The following is a 20,067-nucleotide window of genomic DNA, read 5'->3' on the forward strand; positions in this document are numbered from 1 at the left end:
GTGGGGTATTGCGGGAGAACTGGTTTCGGGGGAGGGAAAGGGATGCTCTGCGTGGGTCTTTCAGGCAATAAGGGGAGGGATGGAGACCCCGGGCGGCACCCCTGTCTCAGCATCTCCCTTCAGCCCCCTCACCCACTGGGGTGCGCCCAGGGTTGGCACTGAGCTCCCACGGAGGCTTGGGGACACTGTGGCACACGTGGGCACTGGGTGCCTGCATTTCGGCTGGGAAAGCTGTGAGTGCCAGGCTGTGCCAGCCCGAGTGTCACACACACAATTAATTACTGCAGCCCCAGAGCCACAAATGTGCTAAATATGCTGTCGGTGTAGCGCGTGGGTAATAACAACCCTTTGCAAAGCGTTTCTTTCTCTCCTTTCTTTCTTTCTCTCTTTTTTTTTCCCCTTACCCAGCGCAAGAGACAACAATTGCAGAGCACACAGCAGCTCTCCGCCGCTTGATTAAGTCAGCAGAGGAGACAAAATGTGCCTGCACAGCTTAAGGAGGGATCTGAATGTGTGTTAGGTACAAATTAGAAAATGGATGTGATTTAATCACAACAAATCTAAACAACCCTGCTGCAAAAACCCTGCCTGCCATCCAGGAGGTCTTTTTCTTAAGCGTGGGTATGATGGGTGTTCGGTCCTGACAAAGGAACAATGTGTTTGAGGATGAATTGTTAAAGCAAGAACAGAGAAAAGGCTGGGGGAAAGGCTGATGTATACCAGATATGTTATCAGCTATAGAAAGAACCATTTCCTTCTGTCGTACTTATTTGCAAATTACTTTGCAGTTCTGAATGCTGTGGGGTCTGGATGCTGGAGCACAGGCAGGGCTGCTGCTGCCAGGGCTGGGAATGGGCACAAAACCTCGGAGATCTCTCAGAAGTCCCCACGGCCACTTCCCCCAGCTCTTATCAGCACGCTGTTAATCTCTGGCATCACAACAGCAGTTGGCACCTCCAGTTCCAAGTGCAAGGTGCGTGTCTTTGACCTTGTTTTCTGTGCCCCGTGCAGCAGCTTGGTGCAGGGTGCAGGCAGAGGTTTAAAGGCGCTGGTTCCGAGGGTGCAGCTCTACGCTGTGGTGAGGAGGTGCTGTGGGAGAAGAGAAGGAATCCATGGAGAATGGACTGTTGGTCTTATTGATAGGCTTCAACTGCACTGGTACGAATTAGCTCCCACTGTGTAAATTCCAGCCAGGTGAGAATTAAAGGCAGGACGTTCAGGTTTCCCTTCTCTGCCTGTCCCAGGAATGCCCAGCTCAGTGCTGTACTGCTCATGAACTTATCCTTCTCCCTGCACAAGGACCTGCTTGGCTGCAAACCAAACCAAGCGAATAGTGCCGGTAAACTTTGTCCTTCCACAAACCATTAAAGCAACGTGACCGAGTTGGCAGTTAAAGGAGGAGCTTGGCCCTGGGAGAAGCTGAATGGCAGTGCAAGACCAGCAGGCAGGTGGTGTCCTGGGAGCCACAAGGTGCAGGTGACATTGGGAACAGTGGCACGTTGGAGTGTGAGACTCATTGAAGTCATCTTCATGGGGTTGTAGGTCTCTCTGTGTTGAGCTGTGGGGCAATGGAGAGTGTGGGGGACACACAGCTTTTCCATTTTCTTTTCCATTTCCACAAGACTCCTGAACGTGTTATTTCCGTGCTGCAGCTCTCTCCTCCCTGACCTCTCCAGGATCTTGGCTGATCCTGATCTCGAGATGAAAAATTGCCACCTGACGGGCTGTGAACACCGGCCCGTGAGATTAGGCTCTGAATTATTAATCCAATCAATGACTGCCTCCTTTCATCATACAGGAGGCACAAAGGAAAGCTATGGGGGCCCTGGAAGGGAGGAAGGGAGGGAGAGAGGAGAAAGGGAGAGAAATAACCAGTGCAGATTGGTGTCCCTTGGGTGGAAGCACCTCCATGCCTGTTTGGTTCTGGAGGCAGGGACAGCAGCACCGTATCATTGCCTGTTTGAGGCATTCTGGGGAAACTGATGTCTCTCAGCTCCTTTCCCTGTTGCATTCGGGAGGGAGGTACCACGACCCCATCCTAGTGAAGGACTGGAGGGAAGGGAAAACTCCCCAGTTCTGAGCCCTGTGTAGGAAATGAAGCCAACTGGAAACAAGAAAATAAAACAGAGTCTTTACTCCAATATTCAAGAGGTTAAAGAAAGCTATTGTGCTAATAGAGCTATTCTTTCTTGGTTGATAATACAAAGCATTGCTTTGGTGCTGGCCAAAATGTCTGAGAAACATTTTTTCCCCCCCTATTTTCATTAAAATTCAGATCAACATTACAAATGAGATAAGAAAAGAAGTGTACAGTTACAATTCCGTAGCGCTTTGTGATCACAACCAGATTCTGCAGTCCCTACTCAGGGGGGTTTAAGAGTTCAATTTAGCTTGTTTCAGAGCACAGCATTGAGCTCAGCCAATGCTGCTCTCCCATACAACCCTCATCTGCTCCCTGGTCACACAAGAGACCCATGGCAGGATGGGCTGCACAGCCAAGCAAAACCTCCCTGGTGTATCAGCTGCCCTGGCTGGGGACCAAGCCTCTTTTTTTCCCCCTCCTGGCCATGTATTAAGACTCTTCTCTTACTCTGAATCTGACATTTGCTTTAAACATCCAACCCTTGTTGGTTATATGGATTCAATGAAGGAACTGTTAATTTCAGTGCCAGGCTGTGCACAGATAAATCATTAAGGATTGGAAATGATCATCAGGTCCAACCATGAACTCATCACCCCCATGCCCACTGAATTTAAGTTACAGAGATATGGAGATGGACAGGAGTTAAGTGGGCTTCTGGGAGCAGCCCCAGCTGCCGACAGCTGCAGGTTGCACTTTGCTGAAGTGTTTCATTCTATCCACGCTGATTAGGCTTCCCACACAGACCAGTGCATTGGAGGCAGGTCTGGCCAGAGGGTCCCTCAAGCATCATCTGCTCAGCAGTTTGGAGAACCCACCCCTCTCTGGGTAATTCAGGTGCTATGTGCAAGACTCCAGTGTGTGTGGTCAAGGCTACAGCTGCAGAGAGATTGCAGGGATAACATTTAATCAGAATAACACGATGGCCAAGCCTTGGGAAAGAGAAAGGAGCTCCAAGAAGCTGGGGTGCTCCAAGGGATGCCCCTTCCTGAGACCTTCAATGCCGCTCACTGCTCCGCTCTGGTGCCTTGGTGTGGGGGGAATACAAATCGGGCAGCACTGAGCATATGGAGGGGGAAGAATGCTCAGCTGTGAATTTCGGGATGGGTATTATACAAACCCAGCCACCAGCACATCACCTTTTCAAAGGTTTCAAATCCGCTACAAATTGCCTCTGAATGACAATGAGAATTTCTCGCCCTTCACAAAGCCTCCCATATTAGCATCTTTATTGGAATAAACTAGCTAATTTCTCCAGTTGGAGGGCTGGTCTGGAGAATCCCTAATTCCAATTAGATGGATATTCATCAAGCTGCCTGATGCAGGCGGGGAGGCAGGGAGGGGCTCGCCACCTGCCAAACCCACATCAGAGACAAAGAGAAGGGGACGGCTCCATCCCCAGGGCCAGCAGCAAAGCAGGACATTGCAGGGTCCTTTTAATCCTCAATTTGTTCTTTGTGGCACTTGGTAATTCCCAGGCGCAGGGTGGGGTGGCTGAACCCAGCCTGGCAGGAATAATGATAAATCTGTGTGCCTCGCTATTGCTAAGGTGCCTTTGATGACAAATATACCTTCTACTAAGGCAGGCTGAGTGCAGCTGGGTTGAAGCACACATGGACCAGAGGGAGGTACAGTCTGTCCGTCCATCCATCCCGAACAACCATGCAGCAACTTGTAATGAGGTTCGCTGTCAGCATTTGTCTTGTGAAATGGGCAGTGGGATTTCTCCAAGCCAAGGCCTGATGCCTTGCACTTGGCTGCCCTGCAAAGGTGAAATTTCTTTTGTTGCCATTGATCAGTTTCACATAGAAATGGGAAAAAAAAAAAAAGAGAAAGAAAGAAAAAGAAAGATAGAACTTGAAGGTTTGGAGCTGGGTGGGCTTTAAGGTCCCTTCCAACCCAAGCCGTTCTATGGTTCTATGATAATACAATTATACGATTTATTTGGATAATCCTAGTGCAGCACTGACTTGGATGTGGCTGGGCAGTCAAGATCTGTTTGGCCAGGAATGGCATAGATCACATGGAGAGATCAACAGCAGGAGGGTATTTTCCCTTTGTTTTTGAGTTCTTGGATTTAAGCTCTGGGATGTGGTTGTCTGCAGGCAGCAAAGCCTTCAGTGGTGGCAGGTCCTTTGGCATCAAGCCCGCATTGGGTGGCTTTTCCAGTTCTTCCCAAGTGATGAACACAGTCCCCACTCTCCCCATGTTGTTTGTCACACATCCCATGCAAAAAGGCCCAGCACTGATCTCTCCTCACCTCCTCTGAGGGTTAATGGAAACAGGAGATGCCAGTGAACAGGGCTGGGCTGTGGAGGGGAGCGGGTCAAAGGACAAAAATGAGGACAAGTCTGCACATAGTCCTTTGGCTGCCACCTGCCCCAGCCCCAGGATGGAAATTGCTGCCTGACTCTTTTCCTCCCATTAAAGTATCACCTTCATCTAGACTGTGCCTATCCGGGCTAAAAGAGTGATTAATTCCATTTTTTTTTTTTTTAAGAGGGTTTATTCTCCTGCAAACAAGAGGCTGATGAAGCTCTCATGGAAGCAAAACATCTGTATTTTTGCAGGCTATTTTCTGAGGCACAAGGGATTCTGCTGAGGAAGGGATCTGACCCAACGTGTGAAGAGCAGCGTGCACTTACTGACCATCACCCAGAGCGCCAGGCTGCTGCTCTGCCTGATGTGACCTGCAGGACACAGACAAGCAATGGTGCAGTATGACAGTGTTGCTTGCTTTGTTGCCACAACTGAGCCTTGCTATGGACTTATTTATGGTGGAAAAATTACATTTGAGAATTGCTTCACCAACCTCTGACAAGCAGCTGCTGCTGACATGGGAACTGTGAGGGGTCTGTAGGTTTCCCTATCCCTCGCAGGTGCTGTGATCCCAAATATCTTTCATCAGTGCCCTGGTGATGGGATTAGCGTGCATTAAGAGTTTCTCTTCTCATCTCTCCCAGGGAGGATCAAATGCAGTGAAATATCTCATTTTGCTGGTTGCTTTTTGAAAAATGTGTGGTATGTGTCCGTGTTAAGAACGCGAGGTCAAAGGAACAGGAGCACAGGCCATGGGGATGCATCAACCCTTTTAGGACGTTGGGTTTGGTCCACGCATTGTAGTCCTGTTTGCAAAACTGTTTTAAAAGCAGTGTGTTTGTTTGCCCTCAGAGCATGTGCTACAGAAGCTCCTCCTGAATCACCAGTGTTTTCTGGGGAGAAATGTGGAAGGAAAGCTGTGGGTCTCATGATCCCTTGTCCCTTAGCAAAAGACCAGCCCCTATACCAACATCCTGAGAGCACTGTGTCCTGCGCCTGTGAGCATCCTCCTCTCTGGGGATGTTTCCACTCTCCCTGGTGAGGTTAATCCCATTGATTCACATTGGCTGGTTAGGGCTGGAGAATGTGACTTTGAGTTTGAATGTTGCTTTGGGAGAAATCAGCACTGAGCAGAGACCAGCACTGTAGGAGATTGCATTAAGGGATGGGTAAGGGAGGATGCTGAGGAAATTACATCCAGCTGAAATAAGGTATTGGGGCAGGTGAGTTTAAACACCAAATGCCACTTAGGCTGCATGGATATATGAAGCACACGGACACTGGAGCAGATGGGACACTTCAGCAGTGACCATCAAGTCACCCAGGTCACTCACGTGCTGTGTGTCTTAAAGCAGGTCCCACACTGAATGGTGCAAACGGCAGGGCCACAAACCCTCCTGGGAAACAGACTGACAGAGATGGGTTGTTTAACAAGCAGAGCAGAGAAATCAGTGGTAGCACTGCTTGTTTGCAGCAGCAGACTGCTAAAAGACAAGTTAGTTGTTCTTTTTCAAAGGCCTTGGGGGAAAAAAAGGCCATCATTTCCAGGCAGGAATTCTTCTAAGGAGAATATTTTTGTGCCTGGCTAAGAAGAGATGAAAAGGTCAAAGAAAATTAAATTCACATGCTCAGAACATTTTGGGGCAGGTGTTTTTCCTAAGCAAGATTTCAGGCCTGGGAGGGCATACCCAGGATTTATGCCCCTCCTAACGTTTCACCTGCTGTGCTAACACTGGAGGGCAAAGGATTTCACAGTCCTGGCAGCCTGGCTTCTCTGGACCCAACTCAATAACTTTGCTTCAAGCTCATTGCAATTTGTACAGCTCAAACGAAGGCTAAGACGAGCGCTCCGGTCTGGCTGCTCATCACTGCATTTCACTTGGCATGTAGGCAACGGATGAGGAATGCACAGAATTTCCTTTTCCACCCCGTCAGATCCTCTGTCTTGAGCCTGGCCCAGCCCCAAGAGCACAACGGATGCAGCTGGAGTAGGGCAGGTCCAATCTTGCTGCTCAGCTCCAATGACACTTAACCTCCTCTGCTGCTGAGCTGCTTGCAGCTGGAGGTGGATGCTAATAAGCATCAGCCTACTGAAATGGCTCATCAGGGAAGGAAGCAAGGGGAGCTGATTTCTTTGACTGGAGAAGGCAATAGGAGCTGGAGCTTTTGTGGGACAAGATGACCATGGTCAGTGAAGTTGGTCAGATTGAGATTTGGTTTTGCAGCTCAGCTTTTCTATTGCTGTTGATCTGCTTGAGAAGGTAACAGCACAATGCGTCTTGCCTCTGGCTGCTGAATTTGCTGTTAGCAGTTTTGCCTCACTGTAAAACTGATTGCAACTAACTGTGATATCTTACTATGTGGGAATCAATAGGGAGCTCTGAGCTATCAAATGAAGAAGTCAGTTAATCCCTTGCGTTGCTCTAGGGAAGGTGTTGGGGAGGAACATCAGCCCTTTGGGGTGGGATGTCTTCTTGGTGACACCTGCGCTCTGTGGGACAGCAAGACCTTCCCACAGGTCTGTTAGCTTGGCCTTGGTTGCGAAGGGAGCTGTAAACACAGGATCAAATTTTGTCTTATCTCATCCCTGAAAATGATTTTTCTTGGCCTGGAATGGGACGTTAACTGGCTTATTTCCTAAAGCAGCTGCACAGCAATGATGGGATTGAATGAGATCTTTCCCTTGAGCTTAGGCACAGCTCATGGATGGGTAGAAAACTGCTGTTGCATCTCTGATACAATAGTAACAATAATTCACGCTGTGTCTAAAGGTACCTGAATTTAATTGTTATCAGTGATGGCTTTACTGGTTGAAGCATCTTTATCACATTAGGAAAACAAGTTTTGCCCCAGGGATGCTGCTAAGAAATGAAGAAGAGGATTTTGTTTATGTATTAATTTTGGCAGCATAATCCCAGCAAGCAGTGCATAAGTTGCTGCAAGTCAGATTAAAAAAGGCATTAGAAAATCTTCACCCCCCAGACCATAGCTTTCCTTTAAGGGAAGGAGAGTGTCTTAAAAATAGCCCGTAATTGAATTAGTTAATTAGGCTTTATTTTATTTATCTGTTTAATTTCACTGACGCAGTTAAAGGCTGCATAGGCTGAGAGAATTAGCATCATTTTTTCTTACTTATTTCTTTGCCTGAGAATTTTGAGGACTGACAAACTTTTTCTTCTGATTTTTACAAGGTCTTCCTTTGCAGGGTAGAGGCAGGTTTGCCTAATAATGTTTATTAACATAATCAAAATATTAACAAAGGCCTTCTTTAAACAAAGTGCTGGCTTGGCAACTGGAGTGAAATATCTGCTAGCAAAACCTGTAAGTCTGAACTAGAGAGGAACTTTGCTCAATCATTCAGCTTTGTGTTCCTAATGGTATTGTGATTTTTACAAGTCAGTAACCATACGGATCTCAATTGTCACTTGATTTTTGCAGCATCAAAGAGAAATCAAAAGTCATTTTCTGAGAGCTTTCGGGCCTCTCCCTCCAGCAGCAAAGCATCTCACCTTAGTTCTTGTGCGTATTGCTCTTTTTGGCCTCTTTGCCAATTATTTGGGTTGGATTTATTTGAACCAAAAGCGACCATCAGGTCACCGTGACTCTGGAAACAGTTTCTGTTTTGTTTTTTTTTTAATCACTATTTTGTTCTTGCCTCATTTGTTCTTCCCTTCTTGCTGTAAAGCAAAAGGCTTCAGTTGTCTTTTCTCCAGAGAGATTGACAGCAGCGCTGTGCTAATGAAATCCTGTCCTGGCTTAATCTAAACAGGGACTTTGGCTAAATTCTGTTTGCGCAGTGACTCCTCCAGCACAGAACGTCCTGAGGATGGCTATGGAGAGACTCAGCCTAAGGGTTTCACCCCCGTGCTGGGATCCCAGTGCTGATCACATCCACAGCTTCTGCTGCTTTGGGGACAAGGCAAGAGGGGAAAAAAAGCAATGACTAGGGGAAGGGTCCTGCTGCATGGTAGAGCATCCCGCTCTGCATGCCTTCTCCTCTCTGCAGGTAAGAGCAGAGCCCACCTTGCCAGTGCACAGCATGGAAAATTCCCTCCCAGCCTCTGAAGCGTAGTGCAGTGATGCAGGATGTACAAAATGGACAGCATTTGAAGTGTTTCCTTATAGGATAATCAGAGGAAGTCATTGTATTAAATATCCATTTGTGTCATTAGCCTTTTATTTGGTGCTTTGTCCAGACATCCTGTTTGCTTCCCCTATGAAGTAATGAATATGTTTCCTGTGCGCCGGGTCCCGTCCAAAGCTCCCATGCAAAGGTACTGAGCCAAGGTCAGTTGTGTCCTCAGTGCATCGCTGGGTTCACCTTGTGTGAGGAGCTCTGGGGTAAATGTAGAGCCCTCCTTGTGCTGCGAGGACAAAGAGTCAGAGTTGTCACTTCCTGGCATTTGAGATCTCACGCTGTTCTGGTTGGACTTTACAGCATCAGCATGTCACGCTGAGTGCTTCTAAGGTCTGGTCTGGCACTCAGGGCATGCAGAGCAAATGCTGAACTGTAATTCCATATGTTCGGAGGCAGCAGGTGGGAAGAGCTGTGGCCTCTCCATCTTTAAACCTAGGAGGTGACAAGCTGCTCTGCATCCCTCTCCCTTCTTCCTCTTCGTTCCCATGCAGCAGGGATCGGTGTCCTCTTACTTGTCTGCAGCAGCTGCCTCGTTTCTGCTACCTTATGGATCCCTTCCAACTTGGGATATCCTATGATTCTTCCTTCAACGTCCTTCTACTGAACCTGGGACCTCCACCGTGAGCAGCTAAAAGTATTCTGTATCTACGCCAGAGAGAACAGAGAAGCTCTCTGTGAGGCCTGGAAGTATGACACATGCTTATGAGCAGACTCTAGGCACATACAGTGTACTCATTAAATGCTACAAGGAAAGCTGTGCCAGCAGGAGGGATTCTAGCCTCAAAAACCATTGCAAGAGTGCATGACCCCTCGCCCTCAGGCAGAAGTGGGGAGGACACCTCCATCTTCTAATCTGCATTTGTCAAAGAAGTGCTCTCCTTGTTTTCTGCCAGTTTGGGAAGGGTTAATGAGAGAAGCACAGCCCCCAGGGGCCAGCACTGTTGTTCCATGCAGATTGGCTTGTTCTTGTTTCTTCCATCGATCGCAATCACTCAGAGCTGTGCCTGTAACAAACTGCCTTAAATCATTGCAATCATAATAAGCACACCTTGGTAAATAATGCATGAGGAGTCCGTAAGCCTATATTCATTAGGAGGAAGGCACATATAGAGCATGGTAATCATCTGGACTCAAGGAGGAGTTTGGCTGGTGGGGCTGAGCTGGGTTTGAGGCAGGTTCCCCAGCCCCTCCAGATGTTGGAAACGTAGGCAGGTTCCTTGTCACCTTGATGAATTTTGTACGAGATGTTTAAAATGCCTTTAAAGTTCACAGCACAATATGGGTTGGGTGGAAGTGGGCTTGTGGCGAGTCTCCAAATGGTATAATAGCAAGGCATCGCAATTAATTGTGTTTAATATGTTTTAATGACTCAAAGCACGTAGCGTGTAACCAGTTTTGCTGTGAGAGCCTCGTAGCCAAGTTAATGGTCTGGATATTAGAAGCCATTGTTTTAAAACACAAATTAAAAATGCTTTGTTTTCCCTTTGTCTTGAGGAACAGAATGGTGTTACAGCATGGAGCTCCTTTAGGGCAGCTCTACTGGGCCTTAGTGCCATCCTGGTGCTGTTGCCTTCACTGCAGGGTTTTCAGTGCAGTCTGTGAGGGAAATTAGGCAGAAATTTCCACCTTATTTTTGTGTGCGTGCGTGAGAGAAATGACAGCAATAAGGACAGGTTTTTTTTTTGTACGGTTAGAAGGGATGGAGCCGTGGCAGAAGCATTCCTGCTTATATCAGACAGCTGTGGATGGCAATGGGTCATTTCACTCCATTATGGTTTCTGGCAAGTGAGTATTAAAGGGTGTGTGAGGGCATCGTTTCTCAGCGATGACTTCATTTGGCTGTCTAAACAAACAGCCGTTCCTCACCAGGTGCAAAGGGCCTTCTATTTGTTTTTTAACTCCGTGAAGGGGAAAAAGAAAAAAAAAAATACCTAAAGGGAAAATAGCAGATCCTGCCTGTTTGACAGCCATGGTGGTCTCTGCCTTCTCGGAAAGCAGCAGTGATGAGCACTGTGGGGACAGCCCGCTCCTTGTTCAGCCCCGCTGGATGTCTTTATAGCCAGGATAAGTCTGTTTAAGAGCCTCCCAACCACAGACCTCCTGCTGATGCTGGTTGTCTCAGGGTTATCTATATCTAACTGTCCCTATAAGTGCTCAAAGCCAGGTTGGATGGGGCACTGGGCAGCCTGATCTACTGTGGAACAGCCATCCCATGGCAGCTGGTTGGAGCTGGGTGGGCTTTTAAGGTCCCTTCCAAACCATTCTATGGAAATTTGGAAGTCTTGGTGGGTCTGCTGTTCCTGGAAGGAGACATTATCTCTCTCGGGGATCCCATCACCATTCGTAACCAAACCAGAACATTTCTGCTTTATACACACAAACCATTTACGTGTACTTCAGATCCCTATGTAGACCACATTTTAGATAAGTTTAAAAACTCTGCTCTCCTGTTGGCAGACGCTTCCTAAACTTTCAGAAACTGCTATGCCTTCATCTTTGAAGCTGTGTTTTTGTCCGTGATGCTCTTCCTGGAAGACTGTTGCAGAAACTCACAGCTGGTGGTTACGGTTAAACATAAGGAAGAACAGTCAAAACTTCCCCCCTTTACAAACACATATCCTAGTGCCAAGCTCTGTCTTATCTCCAGGAACAGTCTGAAGAGCTTGAGATGATTTTTGGGTCCTGGGTTTTCTCCAGAATCAATTCTTTGTGCTTCCTTCCAGTGTAATTAAAGAAATAAATCCCCCAGCAGCTCAGCTCCATGCAGAGCAGAATCCCTGCTGAACGAAAGTGATGATCCTGTCTATTCTGCAGTGTTGTTAAACTATCTTTTTTTTTTTTTTTTCCCCTTTCCCCTGCAGTTCTGACTGCATCATCTGTCACAGAGAGAAGCAAAATGACGAAGAGAGGAAAAGATCAGTGAATTTTAAGCTGGAGAAGAAAGACTGTTCAACCCAAGCAGAAGGAGATAAATGGGGAATCATTACCTTCACTGCCGTCATCTTCACACCAGGCTGCCTCAAGTGCCACTTGCCTGGGCAATGTCACAAGAGATGTGGCAATATGAAACCATGAGTCCTGTCCCCATCCCCTGGAAGTGGAACCCCCGTGCAGGTACCTTGTGGGGTTTGCTGGGTCTGGGTGTGATGGGGAAGCAGCCCCTGGGTGTGCTGCTCAGAGCCCATCGGATTCACTCCCAGCCAGGAGCTGAGCCAAAGCCTTCAAAGGTGAAAGGCTGATCCATTTGCCACCCCCTGTGCCACAAAGCCTCTCTGCTTTGTGTAGGAGATGCTGAATTTTGGGGAAATCACTCCTGCAACCCATAAACAAATGCAATGTGAAAGCCCTGCTCGGAAACATGCTGCAAAAAAAAAAAGCCCAGGAAGGTTGCAGAAAAAAGGCAAGGACAATCAACTGAAAGACTGGCTTCAGTTATGGTCTGGGATTTAATTCCAGTGAGTTTGGTGGGGTTTCCCTACCCCCGCAGCCAATCAGCCCCAGGGAAAGGCCAGCTTCCAGGTAGGGTTCTTGAAGGGCTCAGCCTGCATATTTAAGGCTCCTAAGTGATTTCCTATGCACAGAAAGTCCTGTAGATACCAGAAGCTTGTGCAGATTACTTCTGGGTGAAGCCATAAAGCTGGAAATGAAAGGAGCTGGGATGTTCTTGAGGCTTGGAAATCCAGGCTGCAAAGAAGAAAAGAGTGAGGGTTAAAGCCCATAAATAGTTCTCAGCTAATGAAATGGCTGGGTGTGGGGGAAAAGGGGAGAATAGCTCCTTTTTTGAAAGCAGATGAGGCAAGCATGCCTCCCAACATACTTTGTGCTCATAAAACCCACTCTGGGTTTCTAGGTAACTAATGGAGGTACCCTGGGGAGAAGTTTCTAAGGGTTTCCCACAGTTTCTAGATTTGAACAGCAATGCTGAATATTGGCTGTGGTTATTATGATCCAGGCTGGCCTCCAGGCTATCCCTGTTACATCCCCATTTTGGTCTTTGCATCCAAGTGTTGTCCTAGGGCTGATCATCCTTCTGTAGAACTCATCTCCATTTTGTGTCTTCTTTATCCGCTAAGCCTTGATATGAACAGGCATTGCATTGAAATGAACGTTGACTCTGTTTGGGGCTTTTTCCATGCTGGCTCCTTTTGTCTTTCCTGAGCTTCAGACCAGTTAATCCAGTGTGTAAATGGAAATCGAGTATGTTCCTGCCACCCAGAACAGCAGAAGGCTCTTACCAGATAAAGCTGAATCTTAAATTCAGGAAATCCTGACATGGCAAAATAGGGAATCCAGGTGGGCTTTGTGCACAAAGCCTATTTAAATCCCAGTGACAAATTTTGTGTTGGTCACTGCTGTTAAAAAAAGCATCTATAGGGCCAATAATGAGCCAGCTGATCATTCCTGCAATGGAACAAATAGATGTCAGGATGCAGAAGAGATCCTTCTCCTGTTTGCAGCCAGTGGTCTGGTGGGGAGGCTGAAAGGACAATGGCACGGAGATAATTTACTGCTATGATTCAATTTAATATTGCTCGTGTATCCATGCGAAGTGGTGGCCACACACAGAAGGATGCAGGGCTCTTTCCCCATGCAGAGGGGGGGCGAATGGTAAGTGCAGAGGAAGGAAGCAGCACATGATGCTTCCAGAGGTCAGTCCTGCACAGATGCATGCAGGCTGCCACTGTGCTTGCAGAATAGAAGGAGCTATAGATAAGGGAGAGGGCTATATGTTCTGTACGTCCCTACAGCCATTGCTTTATCTTCAAATCTATTTGATTCCCCTTCTACACGCTCTCTGGGAGGGCATACAAATTGAAAGCTAATTATGCAACTTGATATTATCAGTTGACAGCTGCCTATCTCTGCCCACATACCCTGAGCAAAGTAAACCACCTCCGTACCTGACATGCAGCCTATGGAAAAGCCAAGGTGATCTGGCTGGGAGGGTCAGAACACTCATACCATCATCACAGCCATCATGTGTGGTTTCCTTCCTTGCATTCACATTGTGTGGTAGGAGCAGGAGGGTGTTTCTTCAGCTCGATTGGGAAGAGCATCCAAATTACCATCTCCTTCATGTGGCTGAAGAGTTCCGATAGGTGAGAAATGCCCAGGTTTTCTTCCAGTTCACAAATACGGTGCGCTCAGTGATATCCTGTTATCTGTGCCAACCTCTGCAGCTTTCAGATACATTCTGCCCAGAGCTCAAACCAACCCGTTGCATTTCAGATTACCTAAAGAACCTCTCAGTTTGGCAAACTCAACCCATAAATAAGGTTCAAAGGATATTCCCGTGCTTCCCAAGAGTGTGCAGCTTTTGAATTGCTATTTCCCCTGGTATTAGGAGTTCTGGAAACTGAAGCCAGCCAGATGATCAGTATCTCTAACCACATCATGAGGGCTCCTTTTGGGAAAACGCATCTGTAATAATGAATTGTCCTAGGTGCGTGAATGAAGTGTTGAAAATCAGCTGAGGGGCAGAACATATGGGGAAAGTGTGTCTCTGGGTGTGCTGAAATGCTACCTCCAAATTGCTCGTTAAAACTTCGTTTCACCGTCCTGATTCAGATCCTGTTTATTCACGTGCAGTCAGGAGTGATTTTTCCCCTGAAAAAAAAAAAAAAAGCAATACGCTGCATTTGAAGCCCTCTTTGGTTTGGAGCACAAACCAATTTCCGCTTAACCTCATTAGTAGCCCTGTTTGAGGGGATTTCACTGTCAGTATTGAGTATAATCGCCTTTGGCCCATGCATCCTTTTCTCTACCTGGGCTTTGACCATCAGCCCCATGTCTGTTATTTTTGGGATCTGGTAGTGCTGCTTTGGCAGGTTGTTGAGGCAGTTCTCAAGTAGTCATTCAAACACTGTTCAAAACTCTCATCTAATATGCTAGAAGCACAGCAGCTTCCAGAGCTGCACTCCATTCCAGCAACTCCCTTTGCCAGCTAGAAATTACGCTATTTTCCAATTTCATTATTACCTCTGTTTTTTATTACAGCATCATTAGAGTGAGAAAACTGGAAAGGAAGTGGGGATTGTATAATGCAGGAAATAGTGAATTAATACCTCTACCATATGATGGAATGGTGCAGAGCTGTGACAGTGTCAGGGAAATATAGAGCAAATACAGACTGCGCTGGCTGGATGAGGGCAAGACTTCTCCGCTTGCTCTGAGGAGTATTTGCTCACAGAAATGACTGCTTTTCAGAAACATGAGATTGGCACTTTCTTTCTGCACATGCACGTTGCAAATAAAGCCATTGCGAGGATATGGAATGTGGAAGAAAATAGCTTTTATTGCACATAGATGGGCTGCAGCGTATTGGCAAAAGAAGGCTGATTTATTGCCCGAGAAACAGAGTCAGAGCATTTTAAGGAAGGGGCCATGTATGATGATAACAAAGAATTGTCTATTCCTTACCGTGTGGCTCTACAGTGCTAAGCCCTGGGAAGTGTTTATTAGCTCTTGAGCATTTATAACTACCAGCTTCAGCGGGTTGCAGTGAGTGGGAAAGCGCAGCTCCCACAGCCAGCAATGTGAAGGGGTGTGTCTTTCATTCTAAAAGGGGAGGCAGCACTAAAGAGAGAGAAAAGCACCCTTTCTGCTCCTTTTCCTTTCTACTCCTTTTCTCTTCCTTTCTACCCCTTCTCTTCTTTTCCAATGACATCTATATTTTCAGGCCAGCTGGCCTTACAGTGACATGCAAATCAGACCATTCGTTACTGTGCACCCTGGAATTTGGGACCAAGGACAGGAATTAGGTGTTCCTAGCACACGGGCATGGCACTGCTCACAGTTTATGCGGCTGCTTAGATAAAAGCCTCTGTGAAATGCACCTCCTCCAAACTCATTTTGTTTGTAGTAACACCAGAAAGTAATTAAACTCTGGTATGTATCATTTATATTTTGACGCTGCCTTCTGAGATGCTGAGCGATTCGTTAGCTTAAACAACTCAGAGCACAATCTGCGTGTGTCTGTTGTGCAGTTGTCAGATGGCAACAAATGTGCTTTTAATCACAGCTTGTTACTCAGATAGCCGGGTTGCAAGGGGATGCAGCTTTTGGAAGCAACTTCTTTATGTGTTTTCTGATCATCTTGCTGCCTGACGGTGCTGCCATAAAGATGCTTCAGAGGAGCTGCAGGGTCATAAGAGTGGGAAACAAAAATATATCTGGGTGAACCGAAAGCGCTGATGGGCACAGGGCACTGAATTCTCAAGGATCAAATCCAGATTATCCATTTCTAGAACCTCTCAAAGCTTTAAACTCTTTACAGCCTGTTGAGAGCAGAATGATCTCTGACTTCCTGAGAGGAGGCCAGCGCTGGGGTGGAAGGATGCAGCTGCTCTGCCGGCACCGAGCACTTCAATGGGATGTGAGGAATCCTCCTGCATCTCTAAAGCCAAACCAGTCCCTCCTGCATCCCTAAAACCATGCAGGAGAGCGGAAAGGAAACGCATTTATCTGCCATGAGCCACCAGCAGTTGTTCTGTGCCATCCCACTGCTGTGGCTGCTTGTGGCTGGGCTGACCTCCAGCACGGCTTTGGAGGTCTGAGATTTGCAAAGGCAAATCATGGGATGTGAAATAAAATGCCAGGCGATGGATGAGAAACATGCATTTATAGAGGTGTAACAGTCAATTGCGTGGCTGTTAAAGAGGTGTAACTGTGTATTAAATAATCAGTGCAGCCGGAATTTGTTTAATATAATCGCGGCCTATTAAACCTGAATTAAGTACAGAATTAAGTGTCTCTGGGACACAGCTGAACACACTGCCAGGAACGTTTTATGTTGCCTGAAACCCTTTGAGGAAAACTCCCACAAATGTGGTCTCTGCAAAACTGCCCTTCATTTGATGCAGGAAACACAATATGGGGGTTTTGATTCTTTTTGTCTGACCTGCAGTTATCTACCAAGTTTTGCCTATTCTGAGACTTAGGGTAGATGCAAAAACACCCATCTGATTTTCTGCATCTCCTCCTTTGTAGATTTTGTATGGTCTTTTGTGCTTCACTTGCACATCTTTGCTCCCCTGCTCCTTGTGCAGCCATTCACACCAGCACAAAGTGAGTCCAAAGTAAATGTGAAACGCTGCAAAGTCAGCACAGATTTGCTCTGAGCTGGCCGGGCTCACAAGCAGGAGATATTAACAAGGAGAAACTCTTTGGCTCTGGAAATATGAGGCTGAAGGACCTCAAGGGCTGCCCAATGCTCAGCTCCCATCAGCTTCTCGCTCTGTTTCCAGCATCACATGGCGGTTTGTGCCTCGGTCCCTGGACTATGGTTTTGCAACCTGAGCCTCTGTGTAAGGAATGCAGCAGCCACAACCCACGTTCCCCTCCCTCCTGCTAATTAGCCCATGTTTAACACCCAGACAAAACCCCGCTGCACCTGCACTGCCCTGGGAAGCACAATGCAGGGGCAGCAACAAAGCTGTGTGCCGAGGACCCTGAAAGCCCTGAGCTCCATTGCACGCAGCACTTTGAAAAAGGACGATAAAAAAAGGAGGAGGGGATTCTCCTGCTCCTACTTTTCACTATTGGAGAGAATGGGTGAAAGCCCACAAAAGCGGCTTAATAAAGAGGAGAGGGAGAACAAGACGAGGGGAAGTGAGGGCAGGCTGAAAGGAAGGAGGACTTTCCAGGTTGCATTGTCCTCTTTGCCTTCCAGAGATCCTGAGTCAATGTCTCAAAAGCCGTGGATGACATCAAGTTGATTGGTTTTGCTGCAGCCCTTGAAAGCAGTGGTGGGGAATCGATGCAGCCATCCTCCGCCCAGGATCTGCTTTTAGGAGGACAAAATGAGCCTTATTCACGGACATGACAAAGGAGTCCGGTGCTGCTTTGATGTGGTGACCGACTGAAGGCCCCTTCACCTGTTTCTTCCCTTTGGAGAAACAATGCATTGCATTTTAATCTGTCTCTTTGGCCAGATTCTTCCTAGAAATCTCTGCTATTGAGCAATAGGTGAAGGTTTCCTTTTTGAAATCTTTAACGAAAAGAGTATAAACAATGTTCTACCTTCCACCCAAGAAGGGCAGCATTATTCCTTCTCCCACCTACATAGATGGAAGGAATGCTGATGTATGGGTCGTGTTTTCCTACAGCCAGGTTGGATGAGAATCTGGTTGACTTCTAGGACAGAGCTTTTGGAAGATGCTGCTTCTTCAGCAGCTTCAGTGCCCACGTTGGTGGGATGTGTGGCATGTGTGACCACAGAGTAAATGCTTAATTAGGAGATTGCTCACAAAGGCAGCGGTATAAGGTCTCATTAAAGGCTTCAGGCTTAACGTGGTTGATCTCAAAACACAAATGGAATACTTTCAGGCTTAAATAGCAGAGTGATCTCATCAGTCCCTGCTAGAATCCCTGCTAGGATGTTAGAATCCAATGCTAGGTATCTGAGACACTGGACATAAATTAGTATCATCAGTTCAAACACCTTGAAAATTGGAAATAAATTATGCCAGACACTGGAGACAGATGGCATCCATACACCAGGCAGAGCCACGAAGCTCAGCACTATGGACATCTGTAGATGAATTCCCCGAAGCACCTGGAGCAGCAGAGAAGAGAGGAGAAAGCGATTTGTAACTGAGAATGGATGGGTTGTTTTGGAAGTATCACTTCAGCTTCATCCAGAGCACAAACAGCAAAGAGAGAAGCTCATTCACTAACCCGATATTCTGCTGTGTCCTCCTATAGGGATATAAATATGGCTGAAAAACGTCCGCATTGTTTATAGACACGAGACAAAGCTGATGGCATTAGCCGAAACACCATCAGAACAGTAAAGAGTTCCTTATGAACACAGCCTGCTTGTAACAGTCGTTATTGTTATCCATGGCTTTCCAGCCATACAATGGATAGACAACAACGAGACAACTCTGTGCTGTCTCCAGAGGGTTCTGTGTGCACCAATAGAGAGACAGAGCACTAACAAGGAGGATGGCAGTGCTTGAGGTTGTCTTAATTGAGTGCTAATGGGTCCCAACCGGGAGACGGGCTCAGCCGGGTGCCATTTGCCTTAATTGATAAGAAGCCCTGATTGGGTCCTTGGAGGGTGCTGGTATCTCACTGAATTTACTAAAGGGAAGCTGGAAGAGGGAACTGCTGCTGCCTAAAAGGGAGAAGTTTTAGTTGTGGATTTTCTGCTGCAAAGCAAGTGGGAAGAGTAAAAGCAAACAAATAAAAGGTCTTCATGTAACAGAGCTGAGAATGGGAATGTGGTGGACCAGATGAAGTTGCTTTGAAGAAATGATTTTGACGTGGAAGGAAGTTATTCATTGCAGGTAGGAGAAGGGTCCTTTGCAGGGGTTGCTGGCAGCTATTGGTAAACGAGAGCCGCAGTTCTTCTCCTGCTGTGCTGCTTGGGCAATGAGTGAGCAGGGAGATGGGGAGGCAGCAGGAGGTGGGGATGGTGCTGCTGTGGCCCTGCCCCCTCCTTGCTTGCAGCTGGTGAGCTGCGTGCATGGCTTGCAGGAATGCTGTGTGCTGGAAGGAAGAGTCTGTGGAGCCTCCCAGTGAGGTGTGGCTCATCGTTATCTTAAGGTGAGGTTTCTTATTTGAGCTTGGTAGCTCTATCTGCTATGTGAGCAGTGGTATAGAGCTCTGTGTCAGTGCTGCATGGAGGAATGGGGTCGGCAGGAGAGCAGCTTCCTTCAGTGTGGCTCTGAGCATGTTGGCAGTGCTGGTATGAGTGAATCTTTAGCTTATAGATGAGATGGCTTCCGTATTCCTGTAACATGCTTGTTGCAGCCCTTATTCAACGGCAAGGATAGATGGGCCCGAGGGAACTGAGATCTGCCTTCTTCCTTAGTCTGCCAGAGTTAACACTGTGCAAGCAAAAAGGAAGCTGAGATGGTCAACAGCAGATGCTCTGGGGGAAGGGGTGAGGGAGCAAGCAAGGGAGGATCCTTGTGCTGTTCTTTCAGGTGCAGCTAACCAAGACTGCCATAGCCATATGATTTCTGTGTGTCTGTGCTACTGAAGAAAGAAAACTAAAGCAGGCACATCAAGGAGGCCAGTAGAGTCTCATCACTGAGTATGCACTGCTGACTTATCAGCTTTTAAATGGCTGACAAATGACAAGTTCCTGTAATGATCCAGTTCAGGGGGTCCCTACTTGGAGAAACACTGGGATCCTTCTGGCAGGGTCATTACTGGAGGTCATTAATCACTGATTTGATATTCAAAGTTGATGGCGAAGTCAAAGCGGGTCAGTGTGCTAATGGTCATCAGCAGTGGCAACGACCAATTTCCCTGGAATTATTGTCAGTGCAAGCAGCAATAAGCAGCTCAGGAAAGGCCATCTTTTATTTTTAAATGGAAACCAATATGAGGTGGGTTGAATGAGCGGGGTGAACCACTGCCTGACAGGAGGCAGATCTGCTTCTAATTGGGATAAGAGAAATGCATTTGTAATTCCGCAGGCAAGAAATGTTTCTCAGCTGAGAGCATCTGCTGTCAT

The sequence above is a fragment of the Coturnix japonica genome, chromosome 10 (genome assembly GCF_001577835.2).
Source record: "Coturnix japonica isolate 7356 chromosome 10, Coturnix japonica 2.1, whole genome shotgun sequence".
In the NCBI taxonomy this organism is placed as follows: Eukaryota; Metazoa; Chordata; class Aves; order Galliformes; family Phasianidae; genus Coturnix; species Coturnix japonica.